Below are 27,774 nucleotides of genomic sequence, written 5' to 3'. Positions count from 1 at the left end.
ACTTGAAAGCGGGGCAGAATTGCAGGAAACCGATTTCAGGAGGTAGACAGGAGTTGCATTGAAAGCATAGGAAAAGAGGCAGAACGTCCAAAATGATGCACTTGGCCAAAAAGGGCGTATGCGTTTTTTCCTGAATATATTCAGGAAAAAACGCATACGCCCTTTTTGGCCAACCAAGCAAGCTTGCAAAGGAAATCTGCACTACAATGAAGTCTCACTTCCCCCCGGTCAAAAGGGCCATCTGAAAAAAGTGTAAAATCCAGAAAGGCAGGAAAGGCCATGGAGAACTGGGAGCCTTTTTATGCTGATGGGCGGGATGTAAATTGCCAACAGACACTCGGGAGAAGTGTATGGTGTTTCCGGAAACATCTAAAAAACAAAGCAACAGAGCCTAGGGCACTTCCACTTATGGTCCTATGGCTTAGGGAAATTAAAATCAAAAAGACACAGCCACCCCAAACTTTGGAACGGCTCTGTTTACAAGAACCTCGTTTACCGTACAAGTTCAATATCACAGAAAGTGAAAAATGGATAAAGAACTTGTGGTACATAGGTACAACGCAGTATCACTCAGCAATGAAATCTATGTCATCAGGCCCGGAGCAGCATAATGAGTGGATTCAGGTACGATGATTCTAACTGAAATAAGTCACACAGAAAAAGAAACATCATAAGATATCACTAATACATGGAATGTAAACTTGGCTACACAGGAACTGAATTCCAAAACAGAACAGGGTCTCAAATTTAGAAAACCAACTTATGCTTGCTTAAGGGGAAAGGTGAGTTGGGGTGCTGCATAAAACCAGAGATTGAAATGAGCACAGGTAAAGTTCCTTAAGCCAAATATGGAATAGACAAGAGCTACTCCTTGCTCAACGAAATGGACTCAACACCCCATATTAAACGCCTAAGAATGTACCTGACTAGTAAGTATCTTAAAACCTATGGATAGCTATGTCTCCGAAAGAGAATCAAGAGTGTGCACAGGGGCATAAACGCAGCAGTGATAGGATTGGAGAGGTTCGGTGAGCAAATGAAGACCCTTTGAAGTCATATTGCATGGTACCCATTCCACGGGTTTCAACTACCCAGGTTTAAGGTATTCTTCCTTCAGCTAAAACATGCATGTGGAACCCAGAGTATGATCAACCATGTGATTGGGAGACGTGTTCAAATATGTCTCAGTTTTCGTACCCTGGTACTCGGGTGCAACATTCCAGATGCTTAACTAACACTCTCCCGTCTTGGAGAGTCAGTCCCTTTAACGTCCTGTTTGGCCCATTTTGCAATTTCTGCGGAAGATGAACAGGAATAGCGAGAACCAATGAGAGACTAGCTGGAGGTGTCTGGACGGGCAAATTTAACTCTCATTTCCCACCAGGAAGAGGAATTAACCAAAGCCTCAGCGTGCCGTGCCGGAACCAGATTAGGGCCTGAAGCCATCGTGCGGAGTTGCGGCCAGGTCACAAGAAAGCGAGTTGAAGAAAGGAGCTCAGGGGCACTGTAATTCACAAACCTGCAGAGTTATAAATGACAGCTATCGTCCAAAAATATACTGAAGTAAGGCTGCCAAGAGGACTTGAAAGCGGGGCAGAATTGCAGGAAACCGATTTCAGGAGGTAGACTGGAATTGCATTGAAAGCATAGGAAAACAGGCAGAACGTCTACAATCATGCACTTGGCCAAAAAGGGCGTATGCGTTTTTTCCTGAATATATTCAGGAAAAAACGCATATGCACTTTTTGGCCAACCAAGGAATCTTGCAAAGGAAATCTGCACTACAATGAAGTCTCATGTCCCCCCGGTCAAAAGGGCCGTCTGAAAAAGTGTAAAATCCAGAAAGGCAAGACAGGCCATGGAGAACTGGGAGCCTTGTTATGCTGATGGGCGGGATGTAAATTGCCAACAGACACTCGGGAGAAGTGTATGGTGTTTCCTGAAACATCTAAAAAACAAAGCAACAGAGCCTAGTGCACTTCCACTTATGGTCCTATAGCTTAGGGAAATTACAATCAAAAACACACAGCCACCCCAAAGTTTGGGACGCCTCTGTTTACAAAAACCTCGTTTACCGTACAAGTTCAACATCGAAGAAAGTGAAAAATGGATAAAGAAGATGTGGTATTTACTTAAAAAGCAATATCACTCAGCAATGAAATCTATGTCATCAGGCCCTTAGCAGCACAATGAGTGGATTCAGGTATGATGATTCTAACTGAAATAAGTCACACAGAAAAAGAAACATCATAAGATATCAGTAATACACGGAATGTAAACTTGGCTACACAGGAACTGAATTCCAGAACAGAACAGGGTCTCAAATTTAGAAAACCAACTTATGCTTGCTTAAGGGGAAAGGTGAGTTGGGGTGCTGCATAAAACCAGAGATTGAAATGAGCACAGATAAAGTTCCTTAAGCCGAATATGGAATAGACAAGAGCTACTCCTTGCTCAACGAAATGGACTCAACACCCCATATTAAACGCCTAAGTATGTACCTGACTAGTAAGTATCTTAAAACCTATGGATTGCTATGTCTCCAAAAGAGAATCAAGCGTGTGTACAGGGGCATAAACGCAGCAGTGATAGGATTGGAGAGGTTCGGTGAGCAAATGAAGACCCTTTAAAGTCATATTGCATGGTACCCATTACACGGGTCTCAACTCTCCAGGTTTAAGGTATTCTTCCTTCAGCTAAAACATGCATGTGGAACCCAGAGTATGATCAACCGTGTGAACGGGAGATGTGTTCAAATATATCTCAGTTTTCCTCCCCTGGTACTCGGGTGCAACATTCCAGACGCTTTACTAACACTCTCCCCACTTGGAGAGTCAGCGCCTTTAACCTCCTGTTTGGCCCAGTTTGCAATTTCTGCAGAAGATGAACAGGAGTAGGGAGAACCAATGAGAGACTAGCTGGAGGTGTCTGGACGGGCAAATTTAACTCTCATTTCCCACCAGGAAGAGGAAATAACTAAAGGCTCAGCGTGCCGTGCCGGAACCAGATTAGGGCCTGAAGCCATCCTGCGGTGTTGCGGCCAGCTCACAAGAAAGCGAGTTGAAGAAAGGAGCTCAGGGGCACTGTCATTCACAAAGCTGCAGAGTTATAAATGACAGCTATCATCCAGAAATATACTGAAGTAAGGCTGCCAAGAGGACTTGAAAGCGGGGCAGAATTGCAGGAAACCGATTTCAGGAGGTAGACTGGAGTTGCATTGAAAGCATAGGAAAAGAGGCAGAACGTCCAAAATGATGCACTTGGCCAAAAAGGGCGTATGCGTTCTTTCCTGAATATATTCAGGAAAAAACGCATACGCACTTTTTGGCCAACCAAGCAAGCTTGCAAAGGAAATCTGCACTACAATGAAGTCTCACTTCCCCCAGGTCAAAAGGGCCATCTGACAAAAGTGTAAAATCCAGAAAGGCAGGACAGGCCATGGAGAACAGGGAGCCTTGTTATGCTGATGGGCGGGTTGTAAATTGACAACAGACACTCGGGAGAAGTGTATGGTGTTTCCGGAAACATCTAAAAAACAAAGCAACAGAGCCTAGGGCACTTCCACTTATGGTCCTATAGCTTAGGGAAATTAAAATCAAAAAGACACAGCCACCCCAATCTTTGGAATAGCTCTGTTTACAAGAACCTCGTTTACCGTACAAGTTCAATATAGCAGAAATTGAAAAATGGATAAAGAAGTTGTGGTACTTACGTACAATGCAGTATCACGCAGCAATGAAATCTATGTCATCAGGCCCTTAGCAGCACAATGAGTGGATTCAGGTATGATGATTCTAACTGAAATAAGTCACACAGAAAAAGAAACATCATAAGATATCAGTAATACACGGAATGTAAACTTGGCTACACAGGAACTGAATTACAGAACAGAACAGGGTCTCAAATTTAGAAAACCAACTTATGCTTGCTTAAGGGGAAAGGTGAGTTGGGGTGCTGCATAAAACCAGAGATTGAAATGAGCACAGATAAAGTTCCTTAAGCCAAATATGGAATAGACAAGAGCTACTCCTTGCTCAACGAAATGGACTCAACACCCCATATTAAACGCCTAAGAATGTACCTGACTAGTAAGTATCTTAAAACCTATGGATTGCTATGTCTCCAAAAGAGAATCAAGCATGTGTACAGGGGCATAAATGCAGCAGTGATAGGATTGGAGAGGTTCGGTGAGCAAATGAAGACCCTTTGAAGTCATATTGCATGGTACCCATTCCACGGGTTTCAACTACCCAGGTTTAAGGTATTCTTCCTTCAGCTAAAACAAGCATGTGGAACCTGGAGTATGATCAACCATGTGATCGGGAGACGTGTTCAAATATGTCTCAGTTTTCGTACCCTGGTACTCGGGTGCAACATTCCAGACGCTTTACTAACACTCTCCCGACTTGGAGAGTCAGTCCCTTTAACCTCCTGTTTGGCCCAGTTTGCAATTTCTGCGGAAGATGAACAGGAATAGCGAGAACCAATGAGAGACTAGCTGGAGGTGTCTGGACGGGCAAATTTAACTCTCATTTCCCACCAGGAAGAGGAAATAACCAAAGGCTCAGCGTGCCGTGCCGGAACCAGATTAGGGCCTGAAGCCATCCTGCGGTGTTGCGGCCAGCTCAAAAGAAAGCGAGTTGAAGAAAGGAGCTCAGGGGCACTGTAATTCACAAACCTGCAGAGTTATAAATGACAGCTATCGTCCAAAAATATACTGAAGTAAGGCTGCCAAGAGGACTTGAAAGCGGGGCAGAATTGCAGGAAACCGATTTCAGGAGGTAGACTGGAATTGCATTGAAAACATAGGAAAAGAGGCAGAACGTCCACAACGATGCACTTGGTCAAAAAGGGCGTATGCGTTTTTTCCTGAATATATTCAGGAAAAAACGCATACGCCCTTTTTGGCCAACCAAGCAAGCTTGCAAAGGAAATCTGCACTACAATGAAGTCTCACTTCCCCCCGGTCAAAAGGGCCATCTGAAAAAAGTGTAAAATCCAGAAAGGCAGGACAGGCCATGGAGAACTGGGAGCCTTGTTATGCTGATGGGCGGGATGTAAATTGCCAACAGCCACTCGGGAGAAGTGTATGGTGTTTCCTGAAACATCTAAAAAACAAAGCAACAGAGCCTAGGGAACTTCCACTTATGGTCCTATAGCTTAGGGAAATTAAAATGAAAAAGACACAGCCACCCCAAAGTTTGGGACGCCTCTGTTTACAAGAACCTCGTTTACCGTACAAGTTCAATATCACAGAAAGTGAAAAATGGATAAAGAACTTGTGGTACTTACGTACAATGCAGTATCACTCAGCAATGAAATCTATGTCATCAGGCCCGTAGCAGCATCATCAGTGGATTCAGGTACGATGATTCTAAGTGAAATAAGTTACAAAGAAAAGGAAACATCATAAGTTATCACTAATACACGGAAGGTAAACTTGGCTACACAGGAACTGAATTCCAAAACAGAACAGGGTCTCAAATTTAGAAAACCAACTTATGCTTGCTTAAGGGGAAAGGTGAGTTGAGGTGCTGCATAAAACCAGAGATTGAAATGAGCACAGATAAAGTTCCTTAAGCCAAATATGGAATAGACAAGAGCTACTCCTTGCTCAACGAAATGGACTCAACACCGCATATTAAACGCCTAAGAATGTAACTGACTAGTAAGTATCTTAAAACCTATGGATTGCTGTGTCTCCAAAAGAGAATCAAGCGCGTGTACAGGGGCATAAACGCAGCAGTGATATGATTGGAAAGGTTCGGTGAGCAAATGAAGACCCTTTGAAGTCATATTGCATGGTACCCATTCCACGGGTCTCAACTCTCCAGGTTTCAGGTATTCTTCCTTCAGCTAAAACATGCATGTGGAACCCAGAGTATGATCAACCGTGTGAATGGGAGACGTGTTCAAATATGTCTCAGTTTTCCTCCCCTGGTACTCGGGTGCAACATTCCAGACGCTTTACTAACACTCTCCAGACTTGGAGAGTCAGTCCCTTTAACCTCCTGTTTGACCCAGTTTGCAATTTCTGCGGAAGATGAACAGGAATAGCGAGAACCAATGAGAGACTAGCTGGAGGTGTCTGGACGGGCAAATTTAACTCTCATTTCCCACCAGGAAGAGGAATTAACCAAAGGCTCAGCGTGCCATGCCGGAAACAGATTAGGGCCTGAAGCCATCCTGCGATGTTGCGGCCAGCTCAAAAGAAAGCGAGTTGAAGAAACGAGCTCGTGGCACTGTAATTCACAAACCTGCAGAGTTATAAATGACAGCTATCGTCCAAAAATATACTGAAGTATGGCTGCCAAGAGGACTTGAAAGCGGGGCAGAATTGCAGGAAACCGATTTCAGGAGGTAGGCTGGAATTGCATTGAAAGCATAGGAAAAGAGGCAGAACGTCCACAATGATGCACTTGGCCAAAAAGGGCGTATGCATTTTTTCCTGAATATATTCAGGAAATAACGCATACGCCCTTTTTGCCCAACCAAGCAAACTTGCAAAGGAAATCTGCACTACAATGAAGTCTCACTTCCCCCCGGTCAAAAGGGCCATCTGAAAAAAGTGTAAAATCCAGAGAGGCAGGACAAGCCATGGAGAACTGGGAGCCTTGTTATGCTGATGGGCGGGATGTACATTGCCAACAGCCACTCGGGAGAAGTGTATGGTGTTTCCTGAAACATCTAAAAAACAAAGCAACAGAGCCTAGGGCACTTCCACTTATGGTCCTATAGCTTAGGGAAATTAAAATCAAAAAGACACAGCCACCAAAAGTTTGGGATGCCTCTGTTTACAAGAACCTCTTTTACGGTACAATTTCAACATCACAGAAAGTGAAAAATGTATAAAGAACTTGTGGTACTTACGTACAATGCAGTATCACTCATCAATGAAATCTATGTCATCAGGCCCTTAGGAGCACAATGAGTGGATTCAGGTATTATGATTCTAACTGTAATAAGTCACACAGAAAAAGAAACATCATAAGATATCAGTAATACGGAATGTAAACTTGGCTACACAGGAACTGAATTACAGAACAGAACAGGGTCTCAAATTTAGAAAACCAACTTATGCTTGCTTAAGGGGAAAGGTGAGTTGGAGTGCTGCATAAAACCAGAGATTGAAATGAGCACAGGTAAAGTTCCTTAAGCCAAATATGGAATAGACAAGAGCTACTCCTTGCTCAACGAAATGGACTCAACACCGCATATTAAACGCCTAAGTATGTACCTGACTAGTAAGTATCTTAAAACCTATGGATTGCTATGTCTCCGAAAGAGAATCAAGCATGTGTACAGGGGCATAAACGCAGCAGTGATAGGATTGGAGAGGTTCGGTGAGCAAATGAAGACCCTTTGAAGTCATATTGCATGGTACCCATTCCACGGGTTTCAACTACCCAGGTTTAAGGTATTCTTCCTTCAGCTAAAACATGCATGTGGAACCTAGAGTATGATCAACCATGTGATCGGGAGACGTGTTCAAATATGTCTCAGTTTTCATACCCTGGTACTCGCGTGCAACATTTCAGACGCTTTACTAACACTCTCTCGACTTGGAGAGTCAGTCCCTTTAACCTCCTGTTTGGCCCAGTTTGCAATTTCTGCGGAAGATGAACAGGAATAGCGAGAACCAATGAGAGACTAGCTGGAGTTGTCTGGACGGGCAAATGTAACTCTCATTTCCCACCAGGAAGAGGAATTAACCAAAGGCTCAGCGTGCCGTGCCGGAACCAGATTAGGGCCTGAAGCCATCCTGCGGTGTTGCGGCCAGCTCACAAGAAAGCGAGTTGAAGAAAGGAGCTCAGGGGCACTGTAATTCACAAACCTGCAGAGTTATAAATGACAGCTATCGTCCAAAAATATACTGAAGTAAGGCTGCCAAGAGGACTTGAAAGCGGGGCAGAATTGCAGGAAACCGATTTCAGGAGGTAGACTGGAATTGCATTGAAAGCATAGGAAAAGAGGCAGAACGTCCACAATGATGCACTTGGCCAAAAAGGGCATATGCGTTTTTTCCTGAATATATTCAGGAAAAAACGCATACGCCCTTTTTGCCCAACCAAGCAAACTTGCAAAGGAAATCTGCACTACAATGAAGTCTCACTTCCCCCCGGTCAAAAGGGCCATCTGAATAAAGTGTAAAATCCAGAAAGGCAGGACAGGCCATGGAGAACTGGGAGCCTTGTTATGCTGATGGGCGGGATGTAAATTGCCAACAGACACTCGGGAGAAGTGTATGGTGTTTCCTGAAACATCTAAAAAACAAAGCAACAGAGCCTAGGGCACTTCCACTTATGGTCCTATAGCTTAGGGAAATTAAAATCAAAAAGACACAGCCACCCCAATGTTTGGGACGCCTCTGTTTACAAGAACCTCGTTTACCGTACAAGATCAATATCACAGAAAGTGAAAAATGGATAAAGAACTTGTGGTACTTACGTACAATGCAGTATCACTCAGCAATGAAATCTATGTCATCAGGCCCTTAGCAGCATAATGGGTGGATTCAGGTACGATGATTCTAACTGAAAATAGTCACACAGAGAAAGAAACATCATAAGATATCACTAATACACGGAATGTAAACTTGGCTACACAGGAACTGAATTCCAAAACAGAACAGGGTCTCAAATTTAGAAAACCAACTTATGCTTGCTTATGGGTAAATATGAGTTGGGGTGCTGCATAAAACCAGAGATTGAAATGAGCACAGATAAAGTTCCTTAAGCCAAATATGGAATAGACAAGAGCTACTCCTTGCTCAACGAAATGGACTCAACACCGCATATTAAACGCCTAAGAATGTACCTGACTAGTAAGTATCTTAAAACCTATGGATTGCTATGTCTCCGAAAGAGAATCAAGCGTGTGTACAGGGGCATAAACGCAGCAGTGATAGGATTGGAGAGGTACGGTGAGCAAATGAAGACCCTTTGAAGTCATATTGCATGGTACCCATTCCACGGGTTTCAACTACCCAGGTTTAAGGTATTCTTCCTTCAGCTAAAACTTGCATGTGGAACCTAGAGTATGATCAACTGTGTGATCGGGAGACGTGTTCAAATATGTCTCAGTTTTTGTACCATGGTACTCGGGTGCAACATTCCAGACGCTTTACTAACACTCTCCCCACTTGGAGAGTCAGCGCCTTTAACCTCCTGTTTGGCCCAGTTTGCAATTTCTGCGGAAGATGAACAGGAATAGCGAGAACCAATGAGAGACTAGCTGGAGGTGTCTGGACGGGCAAATTTAACTCTCATTTCCCACCAGGAAGAGGAATTAACCAAAGGCTCAGCGTCCCATGCCGGAAACAGATTAGGGCCTGAAGCCATCCTGCGGTGTTGCGGCCAGCTCAACAGAAAGCGAGTTGAAGAAAGGAGCTCAGGGGCACTGTAATTCACAAACCTGCAGAGTTATAAATGACAGCTATCGTCCAAAAATATACTGAAGTAAGGCTTCCAAGAGGACTTGAAAGCGGGGCAGAATTGCAGGAAACCGATTTCAGGAGGTAGGCTGGAATTGCATTGAAAGCATAGGAAAAGAGGCAGAACGTCCACAATGATGCACTTGGCCAAAAAGGGCGTATGCGTTTTTTCCTGAATATATTCAGGAAATAACGCATACGCCCTTTTTACCCAACCAAGCAAACTTGCAAAGGAAATCTGCACCACAATGAAGTCCCACTTCCCCCCGGTCAAAAGGGCCATCTGAAAAAAGTGTAAAATCCAGAAAGGCAGGACAGGCCATGGAGAACTGGGAGCCTTGTTATGCTGATGGGCGGGATGTACACTGCCAACAGCCACTCGGGAGAAGTGTATGGTGTTTCCTGAAACTTCGAAAAAACAAAGCAACAGAGCCTAGGGCACTTCCACTTATGGTCCTATAGCTTAGGGAAATTAAAATCAAAAAGACTCAGCCACCCCAAAGTTGGGACGCCTCTGTTTACAAGAACCTCGTTTACAGTACAAGTTCAACATCGCAAAAGGGAAAAATGGATAAAGAAGTTGTGGTATTTACTTACAAAGCAATATCACTCAGCAATGAAATCTATGTCATCAGGCCCTTAGCAGCACAATGAGTGGATTCAGGTATGATGATTCTAACTGAAATAAGTCACACAGAAAAAGAAACATCATAAGATATCAGTAATACACGGAATCTAAACTTGGCTACATAGGAACTGAATTAAAGAACATAACAGGGTCTCAAATTGAGAAAACCAACTTATGTTTGCTTAAGGGTAAAGGTGAGTTGGGGTGCTGCATAAAACCAGAGATTGAAATGAGCACAGATAAAGTTCCTTAAGCCAAATATGGAATAGACAAGAGCTACTCCTTGCTCAACGAAATGGACTCAACACCCCATATTAAACGCCTAAGAATGTACCTGACTAGTAAGTATCTTAAAACCTATGGATTGCTATGTCTCCAAAAGAGAATCAAGCGTGTGTACAGGGGCATAAACACAGCAGTGATAGGATTGGAGAGGTTCGGTGAGCAAATGAAGACCCTTTGAAATCATATTGCATGGTACCCATTCCACGGGTCTCAACTCTCCAGGTTTAAGGTATTCTTCCTTCAGCTAAAACATGCATGTGGAACCCAGAGTATGATCAACCGTGTGAACGGGAGACGTGTTCCAATATGTCTCAGTTTTCCTCCCCTGGTACTCGGGTGCAACATTCCAGACGCTTTACTAACACTCTCCACACTTGGAGAGTCAGCGCCTTTAAGCTCCTGTTTGGCCCAGTTTGCAATTTCTGCGGAAGATGAACAGGAATAGGGAGAACCAATGAGAGACTAGCTGGAGGTGTCTGGACGGGCAAATTTAACTCTCATTTCCCACCAGGAAGAGGAAATAACCAAAGGCTCAGCGAGCCGTGCCGGAACCAGATTAGGGCCTGAAGCCATCCTGCGGTGTTGCGGCCAGCTTAAAAGAAAGCGAGTTGAAGAAAGGAGCTCAGGGACACTGTAATTCACAAACCTGCAGAGTTATAAATGACAGCTATCGTCCAAAAATATACTGAAGTAAGGCTGCCAAGAGGACTTGAAAGCGGGGCAGAATTGCAGGAAACCGATTTCAGGAGGTAGACTGGAATTGCATTGAAAGCATAGGAAAAGAGGCAGAACGTCCACAATGATGCCCTTGGCCAAAAAGGGCATATGCGTTTTTTCCTGAATATATTCAGGAAAAAACGCATACGCCCTTTTTGGCCAACCAAGCAAACTTGCAAAGGAAATCTGCACTACAATGAAGTCTCACTTCCCCCAGGTCAAAAGGGCCATCTGACAAAAGTGTAAAATCCAGAAAGGCAGGACAGGCCATGGAGAACAGGGAGCCTTGTTATGCTGATGGGCGGGTTGTAAATTGACAACAGACACTCGGGAGAAGTGTATGGTGTTTCCTGAAACATCTAAAAAACAAAGCAACAGAGCCTAGGGCACTTCCACTTATGGTCCTATAGCTTAGGGAAATTAAAATCAAAAAGACACAGCCACCCCAATCTTTGGAATAGCTCTGTTTACAAGAACCTCGTTTACCGTACAAGTTCAATATGGCAGAAATTGAAAAATGGATAAAGAAGTTGTGGTACTTACGTACAATGCAGTATCACTCATCAATGAAATCTATGTCATCAGGCCCTTAGCAGCACAATGAGTGGATTCAGGTATGATGATTCTAACTGAAATAAGTCACACAGAAAAAGAAACATCATAAGATATCAGTAATACACGGAATGTAAACTTGGCTACACAGGAACTGAATTACAGAACAGAACAGGGTCTCAAATTCAGAAAACCAACTTATGCTTGCTTAAGGGGAAAGGTGAGTTGGAGTGCTGCATAAAACCAGAGATTGAAATGAGCACAGATAAAGTTCCTTAAGCCAAATATGGAATAGACAAGAGCTACTCCTTGCTCAACGAAATGGACTCAACACCCCATATTAAACGCCTAAGAATGTACCTGACTAGTAAGTATCTTAAAACCTATGGATTGCTATGTCTCCAAAAGAGAATCAAGCATGTGTACAGGGGCATAAATGCAGCAGTGATAGGATTGGAGAGGTTCGGTGAGCAAATGAAGACCCTTTGAAGTCATATTGCATGGTACCCATTCCACGGGTTTCAACTACCCAGGTTTAAGGTATTCTTCCTTCAGCTAAAACAAGCATGTGGAACCTGGAGTATGATCAACCATGTGATCGGGAGACGTGTTCAAATATGTCTCAGTTTTTGTACCCTGGTACTCGGGTGCAACATTCCAGACGCTTTACTAACACTCTCCCGACTTGGAGAGTCAGTCCCTTTAACCTCCTGTTTGGCCCAGTTTGCAATTTCTGCGGAAGATGAACAGGAATAGCGAGAACCAATGAGAGACTAGCTGGAGGTGTCTGGACGGGCAAATTTAACTCTCATTTCCCACCAGGAAGAGGAAATAACCAAAGGCTCAGCATGCCGTGCCGGAACCAGATTAGGGCCTGAAGCCATCCTGCGGTGTTGCGGCCAGCTCAAAAGAAAGCGAGTTGAAGAAAGGAGCTCAGGGACACTGTAATTCACAAACCTGCAGAGTTATAAATGACAGCTATCGTCCAAAAATATACTGAAGTAAGGCTGCCAAGAGGACTTGAAAGCGGGGCAGAATTGCAGGAAACCGATTTCAGGAGGTAGACTGGAATTGCATTGAAAGCATAGGAAAAGAGGCAGAACGTCCACAACGATGCACTTGTTCAAAAAGGGCGTATGCGTTTTTTCCTGAATATATTCAGGAAAAAACGCATACGCACTTTTTGGCCAACCAAGCAAGCTTGCAAAGGAAATCTGCACTACAATGAAGTCTCACTTCCCCCTGGTCAAAAGGGCCATCTGAAAAAAGTGTAAAATCCAGAAAGGCATGACAGGCCATGGAGAACTGGGAGCCTTGTTATGCTGATGGGCGGGATGTAAATTGCCAACAGCCACTCGGGAGAAGTGTATGGTGTTTCCTGAAACATCTAAAAAACAAAGCAACAGAGCCTAGGGCACTTCCACTTATGGTCCTATAGCTTAGGGAAATTAAAATCAAAAAGACACAGCCACTCCAAAGTTTGGGACGCCTCTGTTTACAAGAACCTCGTTTACAGTACAAGTTCAACATTGCAGAAAATGAAAAATGGATAAAGAAGTTGTGGTATTTACTTACAAAGCAATATCACTCAGCAATGAAATCTATGTCATCAGGCCCTTAGCAGCACAATGAGTGGATTCAGGTATGATGATTCTAACCGAAGTAAGTCACAGAGAAAAAGAAACATCATAAGATATCAGTAATACACGGAATGTAAACTTGGCTACACAGGAACTGAATTCCAAAACAGAACAGGGTCTCAAATTTAGAAAACCAACTTATGCTTGCTTAAGGGGAAAGGTGAGTTGGGGTGCTGCATAAAACCAGAGATTGAAATGAGCACAGATAAAGTTCCTTAAGCCAAATATGGAATAGACAAGAGCTACTCCTTGCTCAATGAAATGGACTCAACACCCCATATTAAACGCCTAAGAATGTACCTGACTAGTAAGTATCTTAAAACCTATGGATTGCTATGTCTCCAAAAGAGAATCAAGCATGTGTACAGGGGCATAAATGCAGCAGTGATAGGATTGGAGAGGTTCGGTGAGCAAATGAAGACCCTTTGAAGTCATATTGCATGGTACCCATTCCACGGGTTTCAACTACCCAGGTTTAAGGTATTCTTCCTTCAGCTAAAACAAGCATGTGGAACCTGGAGTATGATCAACCATGTGATCGGGAGACGTGTTCAAATATGTCTCAGTTTTCGTACCCTGGTACTCGGGTGCAACATTCCAGACGCTTTACTAACACTCTCCCGACTTGGAGAGTCAGTCCCTTTAACCTCCTGTTTGGCCCAGTTTGCAATTTCTGCGGAAGATGAACAGGAGTAGGGAGAACCAATGAGAGACTAGCTGGAGGTGTCTGGACGGGCAAATTTAACTCTCATTTCCCACCAGGAAGAGGAAATAACTAAAGGCTCAGCGTGCCGTGCCGGAACCAGATTAGGGCCTGAAGCCATCCTGCGGTGTTGCGGCCAGCTCAAAAGAAAGCGAGTTGAAGAAAGGAGCTCAGGGGCACTGTAATTCACAAACCTGCAGAGTTATAAATGACAGCTATCATCCAGAAATATACTGAAGTAAGGCTGCCAAGAGGACTTGAAAGCGGGGCAGAATTGCAGGAAACCGATTTCAGGAGGTAGACAGGAGTTGCATTGAAAGCATAGGAAAAGAGGCAGAACGTCCAAAATGATGCACTTGGCCAAAAAGGGCGTATGCGTTTTTTCCTGAATATATTCAGGAAAAAACGCATACGCCCTTTTTGGCCAACCAAGCAAGCTTGCAAAGGAAATCTGCACTACAATGAAGTCTCACTTCCCCCCGGTCAAAAGGGCCATCTGAAAAAAGTGTAAAATCCAGAAAGGCAGGACAGGCCATGGAGAACTGGGAGCCTTTTTATGCTGATGGGCGGGATGTAAATTGCCAACAGACACTCGGGAGAAGTGTATGGTGTTTCCGGAAACATCTAAAAAACAAAGCAACAGAGCCTAGGGCACTTCCACTTATGGTCCTATGGCTTAGGGAAATTAAAATCAAAAAGACACAGCCACCCCAAACTTTGGAACGGCTCTGTTTACAAGAACCTCGTTTACCGTACAAGTTCAATATCACAGAAAGTGAAAAATGGATAAAGAACTTGTGGTACATAGGTACAACGCAGTATCACTCAGCAATGAAATCTATGTCATCAGGCCCGGAGCAGCATAATGAGTGGATTCAGGTACGATGATTCTAACTGAAATAAGTCACACAGAAAAAGAAACATCATAAGATATCACTAATACATGGAATGTAAACTTGGCTACACAGGAACTGAATTCCAAAACAGAACAGGGTCTCAAATTTAGAAAACCAACTTATGCTTGCTTAAGGGGAAAGGTGAGTTGGGGTGCTGCATAAAACCAGAGATTGAAATGAGCACAGGTAAAGTTCCTTAAGCCAAATATGGAATAGAAAAGAGCTACTCCTTGCTCAACGAAATGGACTCAACACCCCATATTAAACGCCTAAGAATGTACCTGACTAGTAAGTATCTTAAAACCTATGGATAGCTATGTCTCCGAAAGAGAATCAAGAGTGTGCACAGGGGCATAAACGCAGCAGTGATAGGATTGGAGAGGTTCGGTGAGCAAATGAAGACCCTTTGAAGTCATATTGCATGGTACCCATTCCACGGGTTTCAACTACCCAGGTTTAAGGTATTCTTCCTTCAGCTAAAACATGCATGTGGAACCCAGAGTATGATCAACCATGTGATTGGGAGACGTGTTCAAATATGTCTCAGTTTTCGTACCCTGGTACTCGGGTGCAACATTCCAGATGCTTAACTAACACTCTCCCGTCTTGGAGAGTCAGTCCCTTTAACGTCCTGTTTGGCCCATTTTGCAATTTCTGCGGAAGATGAACAGGAATAGCGAGAACCAATGAGAGACTAGCTGGAGGTGTCTGGACGGGCAAATTTAACTCTCATTTCCCACCAGGAAGAGGAATTAACCAAAGGCTCAGCGTGCCGTGCCGGAACCAGATTAGGGCCTGAAGCCATCGTGCGGAGTTGCGGCCAGGTCACAAGAAAGCGAGTTGAAGAAAGGAGCTCAGGGGCACTGTAATTCACAAACCTGCAGAGTTATAAATGACAGCTATCGTCCAAAAATATACTGAAGTAAGGCTGCCAAGAGGACTTGAAAGCGGGGCAGAATTGCAGGAAACCGATTTCAGGAGGTAGACTGGAATTGCATTGAAAGCATAGGAAAACAGGCAGAACGTCTACAATCATGCACTTGGCCAAAAAGGGCGTATGCGTTTTTTCCTGAATATATTCAGGAAAAAACGCATATGCACTTTTTGGCCAACCAAGGAATCTTGCAAAGGAAATCTGCACTACAATGAAGTCTCACGTCCCCCCGGTCAAAAGGGCCGTCTGAAAAAGTGTAAAATCCAGAAAGGCAAGACAGGCCATGGAGAACTGGGAGCCTTGTTATGCTGATGGGCGGGATGTAAATTGCCAACAGACACTCGGGAGAAGTGTATGGTGTTTCCTGAAACATCTAAAAAACAAAGCAACAGAGCCTAGTGCACTTCCACTTATGGTCCTATAGCTTAGGGAAATTACAATCAAAAACACACAGCCACCCCAAAGTTTGGGACGCCTCTGTTTACAAAAACCTCGTTTACCGTACAAGTTCAACATCGAAGAAAGTGAAAAATGGATAAAGAAGATGTGGTATTTACTTAAAAAGCAATATCACTCAGCAATGAAATCTATGTCATCAGGCCCTTAGCAGCACAATGAGTGGATTCAGGTATGATGATTCTAACTGAAATAAGTCACACAGAAAAAGAAACATCATAAGATATCAGTAATACACGGAATGTAAACTTGGCTACACAGGAACTGAATTCCAGAACAGAACAGGGTCTCAAATTTAGAAAACCAACTTATGCTTGCTTAAGGGGAAAGGTGAGTTGGGGTGCTGCATAAAACCAGAGATTGAAATGAGCACAGATAAAGTTCCTTAAGCCGAATATGGAATAGACAAGAGCTACTCCTTGCTCAACGAAATGGACTCAACACCCCATATTAAACGCCTAAGTATGTACCTGACTAGTAAGTATCTTAAAACCTATGGATTGCTATGTCTCCAAAAGAGAATCAAGCGTGTGTACAGGGGCATAAACGCAGCAGTGATAGGATTGGAGAGGTTCGGTGAGCAAATGAAGACCCTTTAAAGTCATATTGCATGGTACCCATTACACGGGTCTCAACTCTCCAGGTTTAAGGTATTCTTCCTTCAGCTAAAACATGCATGTGGAACCCAGAGTATGATCAACCGTGTGAACGGGAGATGTGTTCAAATATATCTCAGTTTTCCTCCCCTGGTACTCGGGTGCAACATTCCAGACGCTTTACTAACACTCTCCCCACTTGGAGAGTCAGCGCCTTTAACCTCCTGTTTGGCCCAGTTTGCAATTTCTGCAGAAGATGAACAGGAGTAGGGAGAACCAATGAGAGACTAGCTGGAGGTGTCTGGACGGGCAAATTTAACTCTCATTTCCCACCAGGAAGAGGAAATAACTAAAGGCTCAGCGTGCCGTGCCGGAACCAGATTAGGGCCTGAAGCCATCCTGCGGTGTTGCGGCCAGCTCACAAGAAAGCGAGTTGAAGAAAGGAGCTCAGGGGCACTGTCATTCACAAAGCTGCAGAGTTATAAATGACAGCTATCATCCAGAAATATACTGAAGTAAGGCTGCCAAGAGGACTTGAAAGCGGGGCAGAATTGCAGGAAACCGATTTCAGGAGGTAGACTGGAGTTGCATTGAAAGCATAGGAAAAGAGGCAGAACGTCCAAAATGATGCACTTGGCCAAAAAGGGCGTATGCGTTTTTTCCTGAATATATTCAGGAAAAAACGCATACGCACTTTTTGGCCAACCAAGCAAGCTTGCAAAGGAAATCTGCACTACAATGAAGTCTCACTTCCCCCAGGTCAAAAGGGCCATCTGACAAAAGTGTAAAATCCAGAAAGGCAGGACAGGCCATGGAGAACAGGGAGCCTTGTTATGCTGATGGGCGGGTTGTAAATTGACAACAGACACTCGGGAGAAGTGTATGGTGTTTCCGGAAACATCTAAAAAACAAAGCAACAGAGCCTAGGGCACTTCCACTTATGGTCCTATAGCTTAGGGAAATTAAAATCAAAAAGACACAGCCACCCCAATCTTTGGAATAGCTCTGTTTACAAGAACCTCGTTTACCGTACAAGTTCAATATAGCAGAAATTGAAAAATGGATAAAGAAGTTGTGGTACTTACGTACAATGCAGTATCACGCAGCAATGAAATCTATGTCATCAGGCCCTTAGCAGCACAATGAGTGGATTCAGGTATGATGATTCTAACTGAAATAAGTCACACAGAAAAAGAAACATCATAAGATATCAGTAATACACGGAATGTAAACTTGGCTACACAGGAACTGAATTACAGAACAGAACAGGGTCTCAAATTTAGAAAACCAACTTATGCTTGCTTAAGGGGAAAGGTGAGTTGGGGTGTTGCATAAAACCAGAGATTGAAATGAGCACAGATAAAGTTCCTTAAGCCAAATATGGAATAGACAAGAGCTACTCCTTGCTCAACGAAATGGACTCAACACCCCATATTAAACGCCTAAGAATGTACCTGACTAGTAAGTATCTTAAAACCTATGGATTGCTATGTCTCCAAAAGAGAATCAAGCATGTGTACAGGGGCATAAATGCAGCAGTGATAGGATTGGAGAGGTTCGGTGAGCAAATGAAGACCCTTTGAAGTCATATTGCATGGTACCCATTCCACGGGTTTCAACTACCCAGGTTTAAGGTATTCTTCCTTCAGCTAAAACAAGCATGTGGAACCTGGAGTATGATCAACCATGTGATCGGGAGACGTGTTCAAATATGTCTCAGTTTTCGTACCCTGGTACTCGGGTGCAACATTCCAGACGCTTTACTAACACTCTCCCGACTTGGAGAGTCAGTCCCTTTAACCTCCTGTTTGGCCCAGTTTGCAATTTCTGCGGAAGATGAACAGGAATAGCGAGAACCAATGAGAGACTAGCTGGAGGTGTCTGGACGGGCAAATTTAACTCTCATTTCCCACCAGGAAGAGGAAATAACCAAAGGCTCAGCGTGCCGTGCCGGAACCAGATTAGGGCCTGAAGCCATCCTGCGGTGTTGCGGCCAGCTCAAAAGAAAGCGAGTTGAAGAAAGGAGCTCAGGGGCACTGTAATTCACAAACCTGCAGAGTTATAAATGACAGCTATCGTCCAAAAATATACTGAAGTAAGGCTGCCAAGAGGACTTGAAAGCGGGGCAGAATTGCAGGAAACCGATTTCAGGAGGTAGACTGGAATTGCATTGAAAACATAGGAAAAGAGGCAGAACGTCCACAACGATGCACTTGGTCAAAAAGGGCGTATGCGTTTTTTCCTGAATATATTCAGGAAAAAACGCATACGCCCTTTTTGGCCAACCAAGCAAGCTTGCAAAGGAAATCTGCACTACAATGAAGTCTCACTTCCCCCCGGTCAAAAGGGCCATCTGAAAAAAGTGTAAAATCCAGAAAGGCAGGACAGGCCATGGAGAACTGGGAGCCTTGTTATGCTGATGGGCGGGATGTAAATTGCCAACAGCCACTCGGGAGAAGTGTATGGTGTTTCCTGAAACATCTAAAAAACAAAGCAACAGAGCCTAGGGAACTTCCACTTATGGTCCTATAGCTTAGGGAAATTAAAATGAAAAAGACACAGCCACCCCAAAGTTTGGGACGCCTCTGTTTACAAGAACCTCGTTTACCGTACAAGTTCAATATCACAGAAAGTGAAAAATGGATAAAGAACTTGTGGTACTTACGTACAATGCAGTATCACTCAGCAATGAAATCTATGTCATCAGGCCCGTAGCAGCATAATCAGTGGATTCAGGTACGATGATTCTAAGTGAAATAAGTTACAAAGAAAAGGAAACATCATAAGTTATCACTAATACACGGAAGGTAAACTTGGCTACACAGGAACTGAATTCCAAAACAGAACAGGGTCTCAAATTTAGAAAACCAACTTATGCTTGCTTAAGGGGAAAGGTGAGTTGAGGTGCTGCATAAAACCAGAGATTGAAATGAGCACAGATAAAGTTCCTTAAGCCAAATATGGAATAGACAAGAGCTACTCCTTGCTCAACGAAATGGACTCAACACCGCATATTAAACGCCTAAGAATGTAACTGACTAGTAAGTATCTTAAAACCTATGGATTGCTGTGTCTCCAAAAGAGAATCAAGCGCGTGTACAGGGGCATAAACGCAGCAGTGATATGATTGGAAAGGTTCGGTGAGCAAATGAAGACCCTTTGAAGTCATATTGCATGGTACCCATTCCACGGGTCTCAACTCTCCAGGTTTCAGGTATTCTTCCTTCAGCTAAAACATGCATGTGGAACCCAGAGTATGATCAACCGTGTGAATGGGAGACGTGTTCAAATATGTCTCAGTTTTCCTCCCCTGGTACTCGGGTGCAACATTCCAGACGCTTTACTAACACTCTCCAGACTTGGAGAGTCAGTCCCTTTAACCTCCTGTTTGACCCAGTTTGCAATTTCTGCGGAAGATGAACAGGAATAGCGAGAACCAATGAGAGACTAGCTGGAGGTGTCTGGACGGGCAAATTTAACTCTCATTTCCCACCAGGAAGAGGAATTAACCAAAGGCTCAGCGTGCCATGCCGGAAACAGATTAGGGCCTGAAGCCATCCTGCGATGTTGCGGCCAGCTCAAAAGAAAGCGAGTTGAAGAAACGAGCTCGTGGCACTGTAATTCACAAACCTGCAGAGTTATAAATGACAGCTATCGTCCAAAAATATACTGAAGTATGGCTGCCAAGAGGACTTGAAAGCGGGGCAGAATTGCAGGAAACCGATTTCAGGAGGTAGGCTGGAATTGCATTGAAAGCATAGGAAAAGAGGCAGAACGTCCACAATGATGCACTTGGCCAAAAAGGGCGTATGCATTTTTTCCTGAATATATTCAGGAAATAACGCATACGCCCTTTTTGCCCAACCAAGCAAACTTGCAAAGGAAATCTGCACTACAATGAAGTCTCACTTCCCCCCGGTCAAAAGGGCCATCTGAAAAAAGTGTAAAATCCAGAGAGGCAGGACAAGCCATGGAGAACTGGGAGCCTTGTTATGCTGATGGGCGGGATGTACATTGCCAACAGCCACTCGGGAGAAGTGTATGGTGTTTCCTGAAACATCTAAAAAACAAAGCAACAGAGCCTAGGGCACTTCCACTTATGGTCCTATAGCTTAGGGAAATTAAAATCAAAAAGACACAGCCACCAAAAGTTTGGGATGCCTCTGTTTACAAGAACCTCTTTTACGGTACAATTTCAACATCACAGAAAGTGAAAAATGTATAAAGAACTTGTGGTACTTACGTACAATGCAGTATCACTCATCAATGAAATCTATGTCATCAGGCCCTTAGGAGCACAATGAGTGGATTCAGGTATTATGATTCTAACTGTAATAAGTCACACAGAAAAAGAAACATCATAAGATATCAGTAATACGGAATGTAAACTTGGCTACACAGGAACTGAATTACAGAACAGAACAGGGTCTCAAATTTAGAAAACCAACTTATGCTTGCTTAAGGGGAAAGGTGAGTTGGAGTGCTGCATAAAACCAGAGATTGAAATGAGCACAGGTAAAGTTCCTTAAGCCAAATATGGAATAGACAAGAGCTACTCCTTGCTCAACGAAATGGACTCAACACCGCATATTAAACGCCTAAGTATGTACCTGACTAGTAAGTATCTTAAAACCTATGGATTGCTATGTCTCCGAAAGAGAATCAAGCATGTGTACAGGGGCATAAACGCAGCAGTGATAGGATTGGAGAGGTTCGGTGAGCAAATGAAGACCCTTTGAAGTCATATTGCATGGTACCCATTCCACGGGTTTCAACTACCCAGGTTTAAGGTATTCTTCCTTCAGCTAAAACATGCATGTGGAACCTAGAGTATGATCAACCATGTGATCGGGAGACGTGTTCAAATATGTCTCAGTTTTCATACCCTGGTACTCGCGTGCAACATTTCAGACGCTTTACTAACACTCTCTCGACTTGGAGAGTCAGTCCCTTTAACCTCCTGTTTGGCCCAGTTTGCAATTTCTGCGGAAGATGAACAGGAATAGCGAGAACCAATGAGAGACTAGCTGGAGTTGTCTGGACGGGCAAATGTAACTCTCATTTCCCACCAGGAAGAGGAATTAACCAAAGGCTCAGCGTGCCGTGCCGGAACCAGATTAGGGCCTGAAGCCATCCTGCGGTGTTGCGGCCAGCTCACAAGAAAGCGAGTTGAAGAAAGGAGCTCAGGGGCACTGTAATTCACAAACCTGCAGAGTTATAAATGACAGCTATCGTCCAAAAATATACTGAAGTAAGGCTGCCAAGAGGACTTGAAAGCGGGGCAGAATTGCAGGAAACCGATTTCAGGAGGTAGACTGGAATTGCATTGAAAGCATAGGAAAAGAGGCAGAACGTCCACAATGATGCACTTGGCCAAAAAGGGCATATGCGTTTTTTCCTGAATATATTCAGGAAAAAACGCATACGCCCTTTTTGCCCAACCAAGCAAACTTGCAAAGGAAATCTGCACTACAATGAAGTCTCACTTCCCCCCGGTCAAAAGGGCCATCTGAATAAAGTGTAAAATCCAGAAAGGCAGGACAGGCCATGGAGAACTGGAAGCCTTGTTATGCTGATGGGCGGGATGTAAATTGCCAACAGACACTCGGGAGAAGTGTATGGTGTTTCCTGAAACATCTAAAAAACAAAGCAACAGAGCCTAGGGCACTTCCACTTATGGTCCTATAGCTTAGGGAAATTAAAATCAAAAAGACACAGCCACCCCAATGTTTGGGACGCCTCTGTTTACAAGAACCTCGTTTACCGTACAAGATCAATATCACAGAAAGTGAAAAATGGATAAAGAACTTGTGGTACTTACGTACAATGCAGTATCACTCAGCAATGAAATCTATGTCATCAGGCCCTTAGCAGCATAATGGGTGGATTCAGGTACGATGATTCTAACTGAAAATAGTCACACAGAGAAAGAAACATCATAAGATATCACTAATACACGGAATGTAAACTTGGCTACACAGGAACTGAATTCCAAAACAGAACAGGGTCTCAAATTTAGAAAACCAACTTATGCTTGCTTATGGGTAAATATGAGTTGGGGTGCTGCATAAAACCAGAGATTGAAATGAGCACAGATAAAGTTCCTTAAGCCAAATATGGAATAGACAAGAGCTACTCCTTGCTCAACGAAATGGACTCAACACCGCATATTAAACGCCTAAGAATGTACCTGACTAGTAAGTATCTTAAAACCTATGGATTGCTATGTCTCCGAAAGAGAATCAAGCGTGTGTACAGGGGCATAAACGCAGCAGTGATAGGATTGGAGAGGTACGGTGAGCAAATGAAGACCCTTTGAAGTCATATTGCATGGTACCCATTCCACGGGTTTCAACTACCCAGGTTTAAGGTATTCTTCCTTCAGCTAAAACTTGCATGTGGAACCTAGAGTATGATCAACTGTGTGATCGGGAGACGTGTTCAAATATGTCTCAGTTTTTGTACCATGGTACTCGGGTGCAACATTCCAGACGCTTTACTAACACTCTCCCCACTTGGAGAGTCAGCGCCTTTAACCTCCTGTTTGGCCCAGTTTGCAATTTCTGCGGAAGATGAACAGGAATAGCGAGAACCAATGAGAGACTAGCTGGAGGTGTCTGGACGGGCAAATTTAACTCTCATTTCCCACCAGGAAGAGGAATTAACCAAAGGCTCAGCGTCCCATGCCGGAAACAGATTAGGGCCTGAAGCCATCCTGCGGTGTTGCGGCCAGCTCAACAGAAAGCGAGTTGAAGAAAGGAGCTCAGGGGCACTGTAATTCACAAACCTGCAGAGTTATAAATGACAGCTATCGTCCAAAAATATACTGAAGTAAGGCTGCCAAGAGGACTTGAAAGCGGGGCAGAATTGCAGGAAACCGATTTCAGGAGGTAGGCTGGAATTGCATTGAAAGCATAGGAAAAGAGGCAGAACGTCCACAATGATGCACTTGGCCAAAAAGGGCGTATGCGTTTTTTCCTGAATATATTCAGGAAATAACGCATACGCCCTTTTTACCCAACCAAGCAAACTTGCAAAGGAAATCTGCACCACAATGAAGTCTCACTTCCCCCCGGTCAAAAGGGCCATCTGAAAAAAGTGTAAAATCCAGAAAGGCAGGACAGGCCATGGAGAACTGGGAGCCTTGTTATGCTGATGGGCGGGATGTACACTGCCAACAGCCACTCGGGAGAAGTGTATGGTGTTTCCTGAAACTTCGAAAAAACAAAGCAACAGAGCCTAGGGCACTTCCACTTATGGTCCTATAGCTTAGGGAAATTAAAATCAAAAAGACTCAGCCACCCCAAAGTTGGGACGCCTCTGTTTACAAGAACCTCGTTTACAGTACAAGTTCAACATCGCAAAAGGGAAAAATGGATAAAGAAGTTGTGGTATTTACTTACAAAGCAATATCACTCAGCAATGAAATCTATGTCATCAGGCCCTTAGCAGCACAATGAGTGGATTCAGGTATGATGATTCTAACTGAAATAAGTCACACAGAAAAAGAAACATCATAAGATATCAGTAATACACGGAATCTAAACTTGGCTACATAGGAACTGAATTAAAGAACATAACAGGGTCTCAAATTGAGAAAACCAACTTATGTTTGCTTAAGGGTAAAGGTGAGTTGGGGTGCTGCATAAAACCAGAGATTGAAATGAGCACAGATAAAGTTCCTTAAGCCAAATATGGAATAGACAAGAGCTACTCCTTGCTCAACGAAATGGACTCAACACCCCATATTAAACGCCTAAGAATGTACCTGACTAGTAAGTATCTTAAAACCTATGGATTGCTATGTCTCCAAAAGAGAATCAAGCGTGTGTACAGGGGCATAAACACAGCAGTGATAGGATTGGAGAGGTTCGGTGAGCAAATGAAGACCCTTTGAAATCATATTGCATGGTACCCATTCCACGGGTCTCAACTCTCCAGGTTTAAGGTATTCTTCCTTCAGCTAAAACATGCATGTGGAACCCAGAGTATGATCAACCGTGTGAACGGGAGACGTGTTCCAATATGTCTCAGTTTTCCTCCCCTGGTACTCGGGTGCAACATTCCAGACGCTTTACTAACACTCTCCACACTTGGAGAGTCAGCGCCTTTAACCTCCTGTTTGGCCCAGTTTGCAATTTCTGCGGAAGATGAACAGGAATAGGGAGAACCAATGAGAGACTAGCTGGAGGTGTCTGGACGGGCAAATTTAACTCTCATTTCCCACCAGGAAGAGGAAATAACCAAAGGCTCAGCGAGCCGTGCCGGAACCAGATTAGGGCCTGAAGCCATCCTGCGGTGTTGCGGCCAGCTTAAAAGAAAGCGAGTTGAAGAAAGGAGCTCAGGGACACTGTAATTCACAAACCTGCAGAGTTATAAATGACAGCTATCGTCCAAAAATATACTGAAGTAAGGCTGCCAAGAGGACTTGAAAGCGGGGCAGAATTGCAGGAAACCGATTTCAGGAGGTAGACTGGAATTGCATTGAAAGCATAGGAAAAGAGGCAGAACGTCCACAATGATGCCCTTGGCCAAAAAGGGCATATGCGTTTTTTCCTGAATATATTCAGGAAAAAACGCATACGCCCTTTTTGGCCAACCAAGCAAACTTGCAAAGGAAATCTGCACTACAATGAAGTCTCACTTCCCCCAGGTCAAAAGGGCCATCTGACAAAAGTGTAAAATCCAGAAAGGCAGGACAGGCCATGGAGAACAGGGAGCCTTGTTATGCTGATGGGCGGGTTGTAAATTGACAACAGACACTCGGGAGAAGTGTATGGTGTTTCCTGAAACATCTAAAAAACAAAGCAACAGAGCCTAGGGCACTTCCACTTATGGTCCTATAGCTTAGGGAAATTAAAATCAAAAAGACACAGCCACCCCAATCTTTGGAATAGCTCTGTTTACAAGAACCTAGTTTATCGTACAAGTTCAATATAGCAGAAATTGAAAAATGGATAAAGAAGTTGTGGTACTTACGTACAATGCAGTATCACTCAGCAATGAAATCTATGTCATCAGGCCCTTAGCAGCACAATGAGTGGATTCAGGTATGATGATTCTAACTGAAATAAGTCACACAGAAAAAGAAACATCATAAGATATCAGTAATACACGGAATGTAAACTTGGCTACACAGGAACTGAATTACAGAACAGAACAGGGTCTCAAATTTAGAAAACCAACTTATGCTTGCTTAAGGGGAAAGGTGAGTTGGAGTGCTGCATAAAACCAGAGATTGAAATGAGCACAGATAAAGTTCCTTAAGCCAAATATGGAATAGACAAGAGCTACTCCTTGCTCAACGAAATGGACTCAACACCCCATATTAAACGCCTAAGAATGTACCTGACTAGTAAGTATCTTAAAACCTATGGATTGCTATGTCTCCAAAAGAGAATCAAGCATGTGTACAGGGGCATAAATGCAGCAGTGATAGGATTGGAGAGGTTCGGTGAGCAAATGAAGACCCTTTGAAGTCATATTGCATGGTACCCATTCCACGGGTTTCAACTACCCAGGTTTAAGGTATTCTTCCTTCAGCTAAAACAAGCATGTGGAACCTGGAGTATGATCAACCATGTGATCGGGAGACGTGTTCAAATATGTCTCAGTTTTCGTACCCTGGTACTCGGGTGCAACATTCCAGACGCTTTACTAACACTCTCCCGACTTGGAGAGTCAGCGCCTTTAACCTCCTGTTTGGCCCAGTTTGCTATTTCTGCGGAAGATGAACAGGAATAGCGAGAACCAATGAGAGACTAGCTGGAGGTGTCTGGACGGGCAAATTTAACTCTCATTTCCCACCAGGAAGAGGAAATAACCAAAGGCTCAGCGTGCCGTGCCGGAACCAGATTAGGGCCTGAAGCCATCCTGCGGTGTTGCGGCCAGCTCAAAAGAAAGCGAGTTGAAGAAAGGAGCTCAGGGGCACTGTAATTCACAAACCTGCAGAGTTATAAATGACAGCTATCGTCCAAAAATATACTGAAGTAAGGCTGCCAAGAGGACTTGAAAGCGGGGCAGAATTGCAGAAAACCAATTTCAGGAGGTAGAATGGAATTGCATTGAAAGCATAGGAAAAGAGGCAGAACGTCCACAACGATGCACTTGGTCAAAAAGGGCGTATGCATTTTTTCCTGAATATATTCAGGAAAAAACGCATACGCCCTTGTTGGCCAACCAAGCAAGCTTGCAAAGGAAATCTGCACTACAATGAAGTCTCACTTCCCCCCGGTCAAAAGGGCCATCTGAAAAAAGTGTAAAATCCAGAAAGGCAGGACAGGCCATGGAGAACTGGGAGCCTTGTTATGCTGATGGGCGGGATGTAAATTGCCAACAGCCACTCTGGAGAAGTGTATGGTGTTTCCTGAAACATCTAAAAAACAAAGCAACAGAGCCTAGGGCACTTCCACTTATGGTCCTATAGCTTAGGGAAATTAAAATCAAAAAGACACAGCCACTCCAAAGTTTGGGACGCCTCTGTTTACAAGAACCTCGTTTACAGTACAAGTTCAACATCGCAGAAAGTGAAAAATGGATAAAGAAGTTGTGGTATTTACTTACAAAGCAATATCACTCAGCAATGAAATCTATGTCATCAGGCCCTTAGCAGCACAATGAGTGGATTCAGGTATGATGATTCTAACTGAAATAAGTCACAGAGAAAAAGAAACATCATAAGATATCAGTAATACACGGAATGTAAACTTGGCTACACAGGAACTGAATTCCAAAACAGAACAGGGTCTCAAATTTAGAAAACCAACTTATGCTTGCTTAAGGGGTAAGGTGAGTTGGGGTGCTGCATAAAACCAGAGATTGAAATGAGCACAGATAAAGTTCCTTAAGCCAAATATGGAATAGACAAGAGCTACTCCTTGCTCAACAAAATGGACTCAACATCGCATATTAAATGCCTAAGAATGTACCTGACT

The 27,774-nt window shown here is 43.7% G+C and overlaps 1 long non-coding RNA gene across 1 annotated transcript; it reads right to left on the bottom strand.

The window, feature by feature from the left end:
• Positions 1-550: 550 nt before the first annotated feature.
• Positions 551-21,279, bottom strand: LOC307181150. Its single transcript, XR_013826029.1, has 4 exons — positions 21,084-21,279; positions 11,607-11,692; positions 2,133-2,218; positions 551-635 (listed from the first exon to the last, which is right to left on the bottom strand). It is a non-coding gene; the product is annotated as an uncharacterized lncRNA (long non-coding RNA).
• Between the last annotated feature and the right edge of the window lie 6,495 nt (positions 21,280-27,774).

This window comes from Stenella coeruleoalba (genome assembly GCF_951394435.1).
Source record: "Stenella coeruleoalba genome assembly, contig: scaffold_76, whole genome shotgun sequence".
Classification (NCBI taxonomy): domain Eukaryota; kingdom Metazoa; phylum Chordata; class Mammalia; order Artiodactyla; family Delphinidae; genus Stenella; species Stenella coeruleoalba.
Note: the sequence above shows the minus strand (reverse complement) of the source record. Positions and strands in the feature narration are given on the sequence as shown.